Here is a 15386-nt window from a genome sequence, read left to right on the forward strand (position 1 = left end):
TCGATAATCTTTTACTTGCTTTTATTCCACTTCATACATTGCGTGTGGATCGGATCTAACCGTATGGTATACGCATACATACTTATTGATGTAATCATCTTTTACAAATATTACATGTATTGTTCCGTTTATTTCTCTTTCATGCTCTTTTACTTTTCCACATAGAAAGCAATTTCTTTACATTTCGTTTCTTTCTAATTTTTCTTTTCGTGTCAATAATTCATTTTTAAATGACAAATTTATTTTTCATATTTTTTTTTTATAAATCATTTTCATTTGAATCCTTCCAATAATTATGTTTGCAAATCGTAGAATCTTCTTCTATTTTGAGTTGTTTACTTAAATTTCATAAAATATCGTTCAATTTAATCGAATTCTTCCCTTTGTGAGTCTGTTTGCTTAGAATTTATTCGAACCATCAAATGGCAGCATTGAATTTTCAACTTGTTTAAAATCATAAAGCGACTTGTTTCCAAAATTGTCAAACCGCGTGCAACACGAAGTACCAAGACTTTGTACCAATCTTTTTTTTTATTAAGCAAATGATCATTCGCTTTTCTTTATAAAGCACACGCACTTGTTAGGAAAAATGCATATGCTTGCGTACGACCTGCTACGTTTCTCCCCAGTTTTGGCAACAATTTTTAGTTCTCACTACCATATTTTTTAGACAGCTTCTTCCAGAATTTTATTAATGTTTTCATTATTAGTTTGAATATATATACATGTTTAATGCATATACATGTTTAAATGCACGTATCAAAAGGCACATGTATTAAGTTTCAAAAAAAACGCGTTAGGAAAAAAAGGCTTTTACTTTTATTACCAAAATTCATCGCACAATCAAATCTCTTAAACGTTAATTCTAACACGAAAGATATAGTCAAATTAATTTACTAACGTTGGCAATTAAAATAAATTCAACGCTCAATATATCGACTGAAATTTTCAACATCTGCAAGAAAAAAACGCTTGTCCGCTTATCAGATAAGGACCAAACGAAGAAAAGGCCTCTCCATCTGCGACCACAAATTCAACAACAGATTGTTCTGTGAGTGAAGTTTTTAGTTTATAATCACTCGTTTCTTCGATGTTTCTTATAATGCGCATCAAATAATGCGATGCGTGTCACTAAGATTTTGTTGGAGACGTCCCATTTGTCCTATCTAATAACATATTGTATGTGTAGTGGGGTCTGTATACCAATTGAACCTTGTAACGTTCACTTTTACTTAAGTGGTAGGCTAAGAATTTCTTATACCTAAAGTAAGAGGAGAGAAAAATAAAAAAAAGGAAAAGTCTATGCGTGCAATGGGAAGAAATGTATTGTTATCGAATTCGCCTCTTTCTAAGATGCAGTCCGTATCACTGGATCGCGGATATTTTGTTCAAGAGAAATACACTTCAAAGTTCTTTTATTTACAACTATATTTCTTTAAATGTAGGAATATTTACAATTTATTTTTGCAAATACTTTCGACGGCTTAACTCAAATATTCTTTTTCCACTTATACCGCCTTTCACAAATATTCTATTTACATACATTTTTACCATCATATTACTAGTACCTAACTTTATGACTTGATTTTTAATTCGTTAACCTGCTTTTCTGGTAACCGTTTTCATCCGCCTGCAACTGCATGACGCCTCGCGAATGTGCATTTGGCTTCTTTTCTCTTTAAGGAATTTATTATTTGGGAAACGACTTAGCTCGAATGAAGTAGATTTGGTATTTCCGTAACACTACCCTCCACTTAATCATGTTCGTCCTGAAAAAGTTCGTTTCAATGTGCGGTCAGTCAGTCCATGTGTAACACTTTGAATCTAGTTCTGCCTCCGGTATGTTTTTTTATTCGATAGACCACGTCATTTATCCTTGTGATGATTTTGTACGGACTCTCTCAGTTACAACGCAGTTTTGGTGACATACTTTTTTACGTAAAGGTTTGTACAATTGCACTAAATCACCTTCCGTAAATCCATCAGCGTTAACCCTCAGATCATGTCTTGCTTTCATCCGGTCACTTACGATTTGCATTCTATTTCGAACCTGTCGGTGCATGTTATCCAATATCACCCTCAATCTTGCAACATATTCGATCTCGGTCCTTTGGACATTAGGGGATGTCCCGAATTTCAAGTTTGCTGGTAGCCTCAGATTAGAGCCGAACAAAATCTGCGCCGGGGGCAGAGCAGTGGTGTTCTGCACTGCTGACCTGTAGGCCATTAAAAAGATTGATATGTGGTCATCCCAGTCCTGCTGATTGTCGTCGATCACTGTTCGCAGATGTTCTTGGAGCGTTCGATTAAACCTTTCGACCATTCCGTCAGACTGAGGATGCAACGTAGTCGTTCTAGTTTTATTAATACCAAATATTTGGCAAACCTCTTGAAAGATCGAAGATTTAAAGTTCGTGCCTTGGTCTGAATGCAGCTCGATGGGGGTTCCAAACTGCGTAACCCAATTATTGGTGAATGCTTTGGCTATTGTCTTTGCTTCTTGGTTAGCTAAGGGGTATACTTCTGACCATTTGCTGAAGTAATCAATGACTACCAGTACGTATTTATTTCCTGCATTGCTGGCTGGAAATGGCCCAGTAATATCCATTGCGATTCTCTCAAACAGTGCACCCACGTTATACTGCTGCAAGCGCCCTCGCGGCTTACTTTTCGGGGTTTTTGATTTGCTGCACTGACCGCAGTTGCGAATCCATGCAGCCACAGAATCCATGCAGCCACGGAATCCATGCAGCCCGGAATAAACGCTCTATTGTTATGTTATGTTTCTAAATGTCTCTATTTGTTTATAAAAAACGTGTTTTTTTAGGAAAAATTAATTTCAAATTATGTTTTAGTAATCAATAAGAATAATAGAGATATCAGATAAATAAACCTTATGTAGAGCATCGGAAATATGTAGCGTATTGGAAAAAAGAGAAATTGCTCCTTTAGAAAAAAACTTCAAAGTGTTTTTGTCGAAATTGTATGTCGTCCCTTGTAAATATTAAGGCTTTTGTAATGTAAACAGAAAAAAAAATTTTATTTTGACATAAATAAAATTCTCCTACAAATTTCGTTTCATTTTCATCGCATAAAAATTTTTTACGCAAATTTTTTCCTCTTATCTTGCTTGTGTTTACCAAAAAAAAGTAGATATTTGAGTAATTTCTATTCAAATACTTTCAGAAAAAGAAACACAAGAAACAGCGTATCATTGTTCTAAGCAAATACAACCTTTTTGGTATTTCTTATTAATTCTCATGACTAGGATTTTTTTTTTTTTATTTTTTTCAAAAAGTCTTTGGCTTGTTTATCTCCCTGGCGATATTCTAAGACGCGAATGGTTTCTGAGGCTGTGATGATTAAAAAATTATGAAAGGTTTGAAATTAGTCCCCGAGCATTATCTTCAATACCTGTGTACTCCGGCCGATATAATTCCATATGAATTTGGTCATTTTCATTCGCTAAAAGATCAGCAAATGTTATATAGCACTCAGCAATATATTGATTCGTCATCCTAAAGTCTTTATCTTTTATACTAAACAATATCAGACTATTTTGTTTCTGTTGTTGATCCTGAGTTAATTTTCTAAAAACCAAGGAATCAAAGGTGGGAACGGTAACGAATTTTATAAGTCAGTTGATTAAGCATACATTGCGAATTGTTGTTAAAGGGGAAAACGTGTTTTACTTTGAACGGCAGTCTTTACAGCAGACACCCCTAGGAAACGGTTACTTGATAGAGAGTGTGGTTTAACAAACGAATCGCAAGATCCATTTATGTCCATGGGTACCAAATTGCGCGCTTTCATAATGTCCACAATCGGGGACGCTTTACAACATTGGTTTTTGTGAAAATACAAACTTACCTTTAAATCAGTCTCAATAAAGTTGGCTCGTATTGTCAATTGCCCATATTCTGATTTGTTAAACTCTTTTGGATGGCCAAGTCTTTCTAAGTAATAGTGATGAATTAAATCGGCGGTTTCTAAAGCGTGTAAATCCAAAATGCGTTCAATTTCAGTTAATACTTCTATATCGGACGTAACCACATTACCAGTTTTGAAGCACGATATCATCACATAAAGTGTTTGACGTAAATTTTGGAAAAATGCGGGAAGTCGACGCTTCTATAGTAAAGATAGTGTAGCATCTTATATAGTATAAAGTACACTTTTTATATATAAATGTTGTGCGTACATCCAAACTGGATTGTATTACATCATACATAATGACTGAGAGCTCCGCCCATATCGCATCCAAAATGTGAGCAAAATTGACTTCGTTCAAAGTATGGCATAACGTTCTTAACAAATTTTCCAAGTACATCATGAGCCTTTCCATGGAATTGGAATCTTCATGTAGTACCTCAGCGCCTTCAGCCAAAAATCGTCTGATGGGTGGCGCCATTTTCCTCCAGTGTCTGATTTCTTTCCGTATCTAAAGCATTCTCAATGACATTTCTGATGATAATCTCGCTCGGCTTCCAAGTTGCTACGAAATTCCCCCAAACGTTTAATAACGTCGTCAGTGCCTAACTCCTAAAGAATATTTTCCTATGCTATTAGTACAGTCAAACCTGTTTTTGTGCGGTATTTTTTATGCACTTTTTTTTTGTGCGATTCTTTTTGTGCGATTCTTTTTTTTGTGCGGTTTATGAATATCGACACATTGGATTTCGCCGAGAGACTATGTCAATCTGAACTGTGTTGGCATCACTTTTTTTGCTGTCAGTGTGTATGTACACATTGCAACAGCCATTTTCATACCTATTGCATCAGGTTTATGAAGCTTCCTTTTGAGTTTTGCAAACGTTTTGACGAAATGAGCCCGACCTAATCCTTCAGTGGAGGTTATCCAAAATCTCACTCGGCTTGCTTAAAAGTTACAGACACTTACACAAAGTTAAATATTTGCAAATCGTCGAAAAAAATAGATAGACAGATAGATGCGCCACAAGCCATAGGAAATCTTAATGAACGTGGACACTGAAACCGACTTGACGGCTCATTTGCACTTGTAAGTCTTCAGCTTTGACGTTACTCTCATATACTTCCTATTTATCTAATACATAGTTCTGCAAAAACAACTAAGAACATTACAGTCTGCTCAGGCCGGCGATTAAATATCCCTCACCACATAGTGTAACAAGTTTTTATTTTTTTACAAATTACAGAACACAAAAATTATATTTTGTTTCTATATAAAGGTATATTTTTCATGTGCACGTTTATAAGGAAGCTGGCCCAAAACGCAACCTAACACAGTGCAAGTTTAATCCTTACATGGGGGCAGGATTCAAAAGTAGGAGTAGATGGTCCAAATTTTGTAAGGTTCATTTCATTTTAGTTAATTGCAGACCTTTTAACCACTAAGACAGGATTAATATGCGCGTTTTGAACTACGACGAGTAGTATTGAATTATGTACATTTTGAAAATTTCTCCTTGTTTAAAATTAGAAATTAAAATTTTTTTAAATGTTTCAATGTGTAATTTAATTATTTATTTTGTTTGGAAAGCACTTTCTTGCTATTTCGTAAAGCTTTGACATATTTTCTAAGTGAGACTTTTTTTATGTGGTCCCTCTCTACCGCATAAAAAAATTTTCTTTAATATGCTGTGAAAAATTATTTCTTATAGCTATTTATGAAGTTTTTGAATATTTTTTTTTGTGCGGTCCCTATCTACCGCACAAAAACAGGTTCGACTGTAAATAGGTTTTCTTAGCAAAATTCGATTAAAAATCAGACCTTTATAAAAGCTGGCAAACTTTGGGGTATATAATCAATGTTGTTAATAGCCAAGCACCATTCAGTCGAGACGTGAAATAGCTCCCTTTTGGCTTTCGTCGTCTTTAGATCTTCAACACGACAAATATCCACGATTTTCGCTACAAATCTGTATGAATCCTCAGCGTCGGGTCAGTCTAATTGTTGCCAAAAAAATTCTTATTTGATAAAATATTGCCAACGTATAGACGGCTGATGAGCTATATTTAACAATTCATCATTCTACGGCTACCAGCTTATCCAGTTTGATGGATTTTTCGATACGATTCAACGCCTTAATGACTGATATATCCAGCCAATGCGTCACCCCGATCATAAACCATGTGTGAAAATTTTCCATAGCCAATTCTTCGTTCGGACATAGGAACTTTCCTGAAAATATATTCAAAAAAAAATTCAAAAATTATATTTACAATGCGATGAGTTCAATATGGTGGACGCGAACAAAAAAAATTTATATACCTAATGTCAGGAATCACTTCAAAAGTAGATATAACACAAATAGAGTTGTGCGCATATTTATTTCGCTTAGATCCGGCAAAGCTTCGTTTTGTTTCTCCGGTATATGTAAACGCTTTATATTACCGCAAATTTCACTTACAATCGATTTCACCATGTCAACCAGTTTCTTATCATAGTATTTTGAAAGAACGGCTGAGAAATTTAAACGGATTTTGCTTTTTAAATTAAAAAACCAGAAATTAACCTCGACGCTCCGAAAAAGATTTGGAAATCACTTACTCATAAAAATGTTTATCGAACTACTCTATTGCTCGCCATTTGATTGACGATTACCTTCAATAATATGCTTCAACCATTCTTTTGTACCGGCATGAATGGCATCTTCTATAGCTCTATCTACGTTGTATTCTAAACCCTCTGCTCCGCTAATCCAACCATATATATTAGGAGGAAATAAATCAATACTCTCCGGAAGCAGCAAAGTATTAACTTTGGCGAAAAGATCTAATACGTTGCAAAAAGTTTTTACGATTTGCTTGTCGCTTACATTATTAGCACGCAATTTTCTTAAAACCGAGACACATGACGGTAAAATACATTTAGCACCATTCCAAAATGTCTCTATATCGTCCGATTCGTTCAGGTGGCATTTTAGTACGGGCGTAATCACATCGACTATAGAGTTGAACAACGAAAAGCTCAAGGGTTCTCGCGTAGACAGACCACTTCCTGAGAGCGCAATCAAAACTCGAAAGGCCCGATTGAGCGGCGTGTTGGGAACGAATCGTCTCGCCATTTGCACTAAACTTGCCATTCCACCAAAAATTGGCTACCTACGACGATTCCAACTCGTGCAACAAGAGTAACTTAAGTAAATGTCTATGTTCTTGAAGGGCAACATGTTTATTCTTTTCTGCACTCCAAGTCAAATTTATCAGAATACTACCACGACTTTTCGTTTTATTACACTTTTCCAAATTGTACCAACCAATTGTACAACCAGAAACTGGAATAAACTAAGCGAGATAAAATCAGTACAAAAGAGAGTCGCCGTGTTGTGCAATTCGACATGTACCTTGAGTGTTATTGCCGTTCTTCCTATCAATTCGTTGTCATGTTTACCGGTGGAAGCTGTCATTGCTATTTCTTTCATCAATTTACGTAAACGTTTTACACCTAAAATAATTTAGACAAATATTTAAGCTTAAATTGTAAATTAGTTCTACCACCTTTGACATCCAAGAGTTTATTAAACTTTTCCTTAACGGTTTCTGCAGCGTCAAAGTCCCTAAGGGGCATAGCAAACTGAGCAGTGGTAAATAAAACATATTGAAATTTGTGCTTACCATACTTCTTAGACAAGCTCTTCTTTACGCGGGCTATCTATTACTAGCCTGCGGATAACGAAAAAGAATAATTTATAAAATAATTTTTCAGTGATCTTCCTAAACGGGGTTCAATGTTTCAGTTCTTACTGACGAATTATAACGATGCGAACCATTCGATTCCAAGTAGAGTGTGAGAAATGGATCGGAAAATCCGTTACTATCCTTTGGCATTAAATTTTTCGCTTTAATTATTTCAACAGTTCGTTTTGCTCAGCCATTTTCAGAATATCTTCATGCCATTCATTCGATATTTTGAATACCTCCTGAGCAAATTCAATAACTGACTCTCGGCAATCTCCACTTGATTCGAAACCTATGTTATTCGCAATTTCGCAGAGTATCTCTTCGTAAAGATCTTTAATCTGTGAAATATCAAAAATCAAAATATATAAAATAATCTCAACAAAATAGTTTCGAAATTCATTGAGTCCAACATATCGATATGCAGTAGCTATATATTTTGTACATTTTCACTTCTATAAACAATTGTATGATATATGTCCATTAGTGTTTTTACAATAATATGCATAAATATGTATTTATCTGTATATATTTGAATACATATATATATGCACGTCTTTATCATACATTGTTCAAGTTAATTACAATATTTCTATGATTCGCTTATGTATTGTTCTTTCAACAAACGTAAAAGAATAATAACGAACTATTATAATAAGTAAATCAAAACAAAAGGGTTGTCTTTATTACAAACGTACATAGAAACACGCGGGCTTACGTATTCACGCATATAATTTGAAAGAAAAATGCAGAGTAAATAGTCGCAAAGAATAATTGAGCGAAATTCGCTACATTACAATAAAGCTGCATTTAATGACCATCTCGGATAAGAAGTTCTACAACAAGTTTTGAAACAACGGACGAAAGTACACTTGATAATACTTACGAAACTACAATTACGAGCATATACACGAATCTAGTAAAAAGAGGCGTAACTAAAATATCTACGATGTATAAACGGACATACGTTCTACTTATTGATTTTCTTTGTTGTGAATGTTATTACTTTGGCTTTCTCATGCGGCATACTCCATGGTTCTCGATTTCCTTTTATAATTATTGCAACTTTGCCATCCTCCTCTAGGATTGAAAGAAGCTCGCGCTGGCAGTCTTCGTCATTGTTTGAGATATGTATCACGTATATATCGTAAGAGTATGTTTTAGTTGTCCTTGAATTATTATTTTTTCGTGGACGCCACCGACGTAATTTCTGCCACGTTATCGTTCCTAGAATCTGAAAGATTCAGAGTACGAAAAATGTGTGGTCGTTAACTTTTTCGGTTATGTCTTCGATTATTGATATTCCGTTTTGTCGAAATTGTTCTAATCATATAAAAGACTTATGTAACCACCATACCGAGTATTTATGGTTTGTAAAATCGTAAAATGAGGCCATGAAAGGCTATAACTCCTCTTATCCTTATGGGAAAAATTTAAAAATAAAGAAAAACAAAGTTTGCACTCACTTCGCGTTCTAAATTAAGATTTTATTAGAATAGATTGCAAACACGCGTTTGTTGATATCTTCCTAATGTTACAAACCAGTCGCAAACTGTAAACTGTGTAAACTTTATTGAAGGACTGCTTTTTTAGTAATTAAGGCGCTTTACAATCCCGTCAAGCTCGATTAATTACGTTTACTTACGTTTCGCTACTCACGAAGTCAGTTCGAATTTTTTACCTCCTACTTGTAACGTCTTAGATTGCAACAGCATATGTTTTTCTACTAAACCAGACATAGTATACAAGCGCTTAGAAACCCTCATGCAAAACATATTAATGCAGTCTATAAGAATTCGAATTCGAAAATTATTGAAAACGAGCTTCGCAAGTCTTACTAAGTGGGATATAGTCTAAATATCCACACTTTTTTTATTAAACTTATTATTATTATTATTATTTTAATTTTAGACTAATGAATTGAATTCTTCGACTAAAAAAAAGATATTGAGCACTAGCAACACAGGCTATCGGCTCTTATTAAACTTAATCCGTTCGGCTTGTTCTTTAGAACAAAAAGTTATTTTTTAGCTAAATTATATTAATTATGTTTCTTTGAATTGAGAAAAATATATTTTTTTTCTTTAAGACTACATGGTAGGTTTTACAAGGCTTCGTAAAAGTATTGTTCGGGCAACAAGAAACTCGAAGAGTTTTTCCGACATATTATTAAACGTATGCCTTCTAGCACATCTAGATCATACTCGACATTTGAAGAGCTCTAAATAATCGACAGTCTCTGCTACTGATTGCCGCGACGTCATGAAATAGTACAAGAATGTGCAGAGCCTGGTTTTCACGGTTTTCCGTACCACCCTTGGGGTACCGTGATAGGCGCGTTGCAAATTGTTTTAAATGGCTGGCTCCCCTTTAGGCCTGCACCATTATAGACTTAATTAAAAATTACAATAGTATTAACAATAATAATACATAGTAATACGTAACAATACGTAATAAATAAAAAGCTCCTCTAAAACATAATGATACATAACATACATATAAATAAATAAAAATTCCTGCTATGCCCGTTCACATCTTTTCGGTGTGCTGACAGCTTCAAAAGAAAAATATTGTGATTAATTAACTTTATATATAAAGATGACCACGAACTTACCATTGGCCTACGGAAATATCTCATTCTGCTGAAATGCTGCATCAGTGGAGGTGTTTGCTTGCTTTTTAATCTAAAATAAAATAAAAAGAAATGAATAAATTATACATAATAATAAGTAAGGATAAATGCAAACTTACCTTTGATTTGCAGCGAATCTTACATTACGATGAGGCGAAGAGTTGGACTTAATTTTACGAGCAGACTTCTTTATTCTAAATATAAAAATATGAACATAAGTTACAAATATATTAACATATTTCTGTTATATTTGATTTACCTTCTACTTGCGGTTCTCTAAGCCCGATTTTCCATTGACTTAATTTTACGGGCGGACTTCTTCAATCTAAGTATAAAAATTTGAACATAAGTTGCAAATAAGTGATTTATAAATATATTTATACACTGTTTCGATTGCCTTTACTTTCCTGTACTTAAAGCACGACTTCTCGCTGTACTTCTTCGTATGGTGGACCTTTTGTATTCTGATATAGAAAAAGAATTAATAATTTAAAAATATATTTATATAATATTGCTTTCACCTTCATTTTGCTGTATTTAAAGCACGACTTCTCCTTTAAAATGTTGATATATTTGTTACAGTTTCTTGGACCCAGTAATTGCCAATCACTACCAAATGTATCATGAAGCCTAGGAGATTAGTTGGGCGACTTCTTCGCTTGGGACCTGAGCCTGTTTTTTTGAAGAAGGCAAGGTGCTTCACTACCGTCGCCTGGATGCGCTTCCCGATGCTGGGCTCGACCATGTGAAATTTCATGATTACCAAGTGTGCTTGGTTTCCAAAAAGACTTTCATAATTTCGTGTCTTGGAAATTCCATTTCGAGATGCTTGTAGACCAGGATTTGGTCGTGTTCCGAGTCATTGATGACTAGTTTACCGTCAATTTCGAAGCATGCCCCTCTTTTACTTATGGCTAGGTGCTTGAGACATGCCGGACACCTCAACTGTCAACATGTCCTTTTTGCAACTCGAAGTAAGATACGCCTGTTTTAGTCGTTCGGGTACATCAAAGCTTCCGATACCAAAGTTACGCTGCAAGATGGAGGAAAACATGTGTGATGAGCATGAGAGATATTTTATGGTCAGAAAAAGAACATTTTAAGAAGTTCCTGACATGCCGCGATATTGATTGTAATGTCGATTTTCATGTTGAGTAGAGGCAGAATTATGATGTCTCACTTCAAACACAGTTTTTTTTTCAAAGCAGTTTTATTCGCCAACAGCCTAATTTTGTGAATATTTTGAGCTATTGTACTCAAATATACTTCCATACAATAAGATATCTGTGACATCATCAGGGCTTGAGACACTTTATACCTTACATGATAGAGCAAATACATATTGAGTACAGCCGTCGAAAAGTAAAACAAACTCTCGAATAGATGTCGTAGATGTGCTGTCAATAATCAAGTTTCCTGTCAATAATAACACCCAAAATTTTTAATTTGTCCACAGATTCTAATTCGCTTCCTCTCAATTAAATCCTCATATATAAGTGTTTTTCTTAATCAGAATGCGATTTCGAATCGCCTGACTATAGTGTTCTTACTTCTTTTTATTTTTATTAGGACGTCTTTTTACCCTACATTCTTTCTTGCAGAAGAAGTTGTGATAATTGTACCCTTTATTATGCTTTTCAACTCAGAATCATCTTTCGGGTCGACCTAACCTTACCTTACTGTGTTAATTTGTTAAAAGGAAAGAAATTTTCCATTTTCAAAATTTCTTCACAAAAGTTTCTTTGTGACGGTATTTCGATGTTCTAAATTGAGATGGAAAATTTGGTTCTGGCGGGATAATTTTTTGAACCCTCTCTCTTATAGCCGATATTGCGAAAATTGAATCTCTATATATCTTTTGAAAACATCCACAGTTCCAAACCTCCATAATTTTTGATTTTGAGATATTCAATAGCATAGAGTTTGATTTCATCCATTGTTCAATTCGCTCTAAAATGTCATGACCCGCCTAACAATCAATAACTTCAAAGCACTCATGCGCGAGCTGCTGGAGGCTTACCCTGGCATCACTATCGCGGCCCACAGGATAAGCCAGGATCTGCTGGAAAGGTCTTTCACATCATGGCGCTCAACATGAGGAGCAGCACCCGATCGTCCGAAAAAATAACTGCGCTGGTCAAAAGACTGAAGGCCGTAAAGAAGGAATGTTGGGCAGAAGGAGTCACAACTAAGGACAGCTTCCTTCAATGAAATGCGGTACGATATTGAAGCGCAGGCCGAAGACGAGTTCCTACCGTTCGGCCGGATGGGGAGGTATTCAGAGAACTGACTCTCCAGCCGTTAACACTCACCCTGGAAGAGTTCCTGAGGCTGCTCAAAGTAAGTGTAATAGCTCGGTACATCCGTGAGCAGCTGGAATGCGAGGCATGTTTACAGGAACTCACGCTGGAGGAGGATGCCTTCTGCCATGACAAGCGAGGTCGGAGGGTTGCCAGAGATAAACGGAATAGCTTGACCTGGACCTCGAAATATCTCAAACCGGCCTTTCCAACAGAAGATGCCCATGCAGCAATTACGGAAGCATACGAGGTCTTCTACGCGTCCGTGAGGCAACACATGTTCGAGAAGAATATAGGCAAGCACGTGCAGGCGTCAATAGTGGCACGGCTTGCCTTTTCCGAACAGCAGGATCGTGCAGCAGAGGTGAGTTGCACCGGACAAATTTGCTCGGATTCGTGTTAGTCATGCTACTGTCCGGAATAAATTTCAGAGAGGGAAGGGACACCAACAACACATGGTTCCAACTCCTCCGCGCGCTTGCTACTTCGCTCGCCAAGTCTTCCGCGCGTCAGCTCAACATTCGCTGCTTTACAATGGTTTTATTTTTGAAATAAATAACTTAGTAATATATATTTTCGTCCAAATTTCAGATTAAGAGCAGCGACCACAGTAGCGATTGGGCCGTTCAACGCAGTAAATTTCTGATGAAATTGTATAATTTAATGCAATGCCCATTACAAAAATTTATTGATGCACATCAACGATATATCAGCGTATGTTAGAGCTAAAGTTTTAAAGTCCTCCTCAGCAGTAGATGATTGGCTAATTTCTACTGGTGATGTCGATGGCGGTGACGCTAGCGATAGACGAGTCGTGGTTGTCGCCGTTTTTAACAACTACACGAACACACTTTGCAAATCCACAAGCTGTTTGGACTGGGTTATCATTTTGCAATAATAATGGACTGTTAGTTAGAGACGATGTTTATTTTTTATTTATTTTTTATTTATTATTTATTTATTTGAATTCTACTTATACATGAAACTCAACTAAACAAATAACAGTCGAGCTCAATTGGCTCTTAATGCAAAACTTATATTAATTAATAATAAAATTTAGTATAAATATAATAAAACAAATAAGAAGAAAAAAAAAAGAAAAAAAGCATGTACACCATAGCATAGAGCTACACTTACAACCGGTACAGGACGAAATTGCAAATGAACCCCTAAGCCATCGCAAACATGCATGCGCCTGGCAACCGATAATAGTTAACAACAACTCATTTTCGAATCGTACCGACTTTTTAAGAATAAAAGCTAGTTTAAGTACAACACAGGTAAATCGCGCGTATTAAGCAATGTTCCTTTAATGGACTTTAAAGAGTCCGGTAATGAGAATAAGTGATAGACGTCATTTACATTTTTGCAGACAACTCTGAGCGGATTAAACAGCTAATAATTATATTTACACTGACTAAGCTTAACCAAGATAAAATGCCTAGAGAAGCGGTTAGGGACATTAAAGCTTATTTCACCAAGTAATGAAGGCGAGTCAATAGCACCATGTATTACTTTAATTAGAAAGGAAACGATAAGAACAAATCTACGTTTCTCAAGCGATGGTAAGGACAGCAGAAGCAACTTATTTTCATAAGAGAAGGAAGAGAGGCAATCGGATCCCAACCCAAATTTCTAAGAGCAAACAGCAAGAATGGCTTTTGAACAGATTCAATTGAATCTAGGTAGCACCTATACGAAGGAGACCACACAAGGCATACTCGAGTATGGGTCTAACCAAACACATGTACAGCCTTTTCGTAATGTAGGGATAATCAAGCTCTTTGGACCACATATTTATAAAACCAAGCGCGGACCTAGCTTTGCTAATCGAGAGCTCAATATGCAAGTTAAAACGTAACCTATGGTCAAATAGAACGCCTAAATCTGTAATCGAATCGACGTCGTCCAATTTATGCGAATCTATGAAATACTGAGTAATGAATGACTTTCTTCTTGAGAATGAAAGCTTCTTACATTTACTCAGATTTAGTTTCAGCAGATTCAAAGAGAACCATGCAACAAAATTATCCAAATCACCTTGAAGCTGATGTGATTGCGATTCAACAGAGAAGGAAGAAAACAGTTTCACATCATCAGCATACATTAAGATCTGGCTGGAATTAACCACCGATGGGAGATCGTTAATGTATAAACTAAATAAAATGGGACCTAAGTGGCTTCCTTGAGGTACGCCAGACGTAACGGGGAATTCATCCGCGCTAATGGAGTTAAACAAAACTCTGAAGGATCTATTGTGCAGATAAGAGCTTATCCATTTCACTAAGTAGGGTGGGAAACCAGAGGCTCGGAGTTTAGAGATAAGTAGTCTATGGTTAACCATATCAAATGCGTTGCTTAAATCAGTATAAATAACATCTGTGCGAGAGCCACTAGAAAAAGCCTTGAAAACATGACAGGTAAACTCTAACAAGTTAGTGACTGTAGATCGCCCTTTCCGAAAGCGGTGCTGGTGCGGAGAAATATACGAATTAATGGCAAAGGCCAAATGCTGAGTCACAATACGCTCGAACAATTTGGGCAAGACACTCAACTTGGCTATGCCTCTGTAGTTCTCAACAAATTGTCTACTTCCACTCTTGTGCATAGGAATAAGGAAACTACTCTTCCAACATGAAGGGAAAGCACCTAAATATAAGGACATGTTAAAAATCTTTGAGATCACACCACATAACTCGACAGCGCAAGATTTAAGTACACATGATGGAATTCCATCAGGTCCAGGCGAACACCTGTATTTTAGAGAACTCAACCCTTTGAAAACATCATCT

At 35.9% G+C, this 15386-nt stretch overlaps 1 pseudogene; it reads right to left on the minus strand.

Annotated features, from left to right (window-relative positions):
* Nucleotides 1–3264: 3264 nt before the first annotated feature.
* LOC119641882 lies at nucleotides 3265–11249 on the minus strand (annotated as a pseudogene).
* Nucleotides 11250–15386: the final 4137 nt, after the last annotated feature.

The sequence above is a fragment of the Glossina fuscipes genome, unplaced genomic scaffold, assembly GCF_014805625.2.
Source record: "Glossina fuscipes isolate IAEA_lab_2018 unplaced genomic scaffold, Yale_Gfus_2 185, whole genome shotgun sequence".
NCBI lineage: Eukaryota > Metazoa > Arthropoda > Insecta > Diptera > Glossinidae > Glossina > Glossina fuscipes.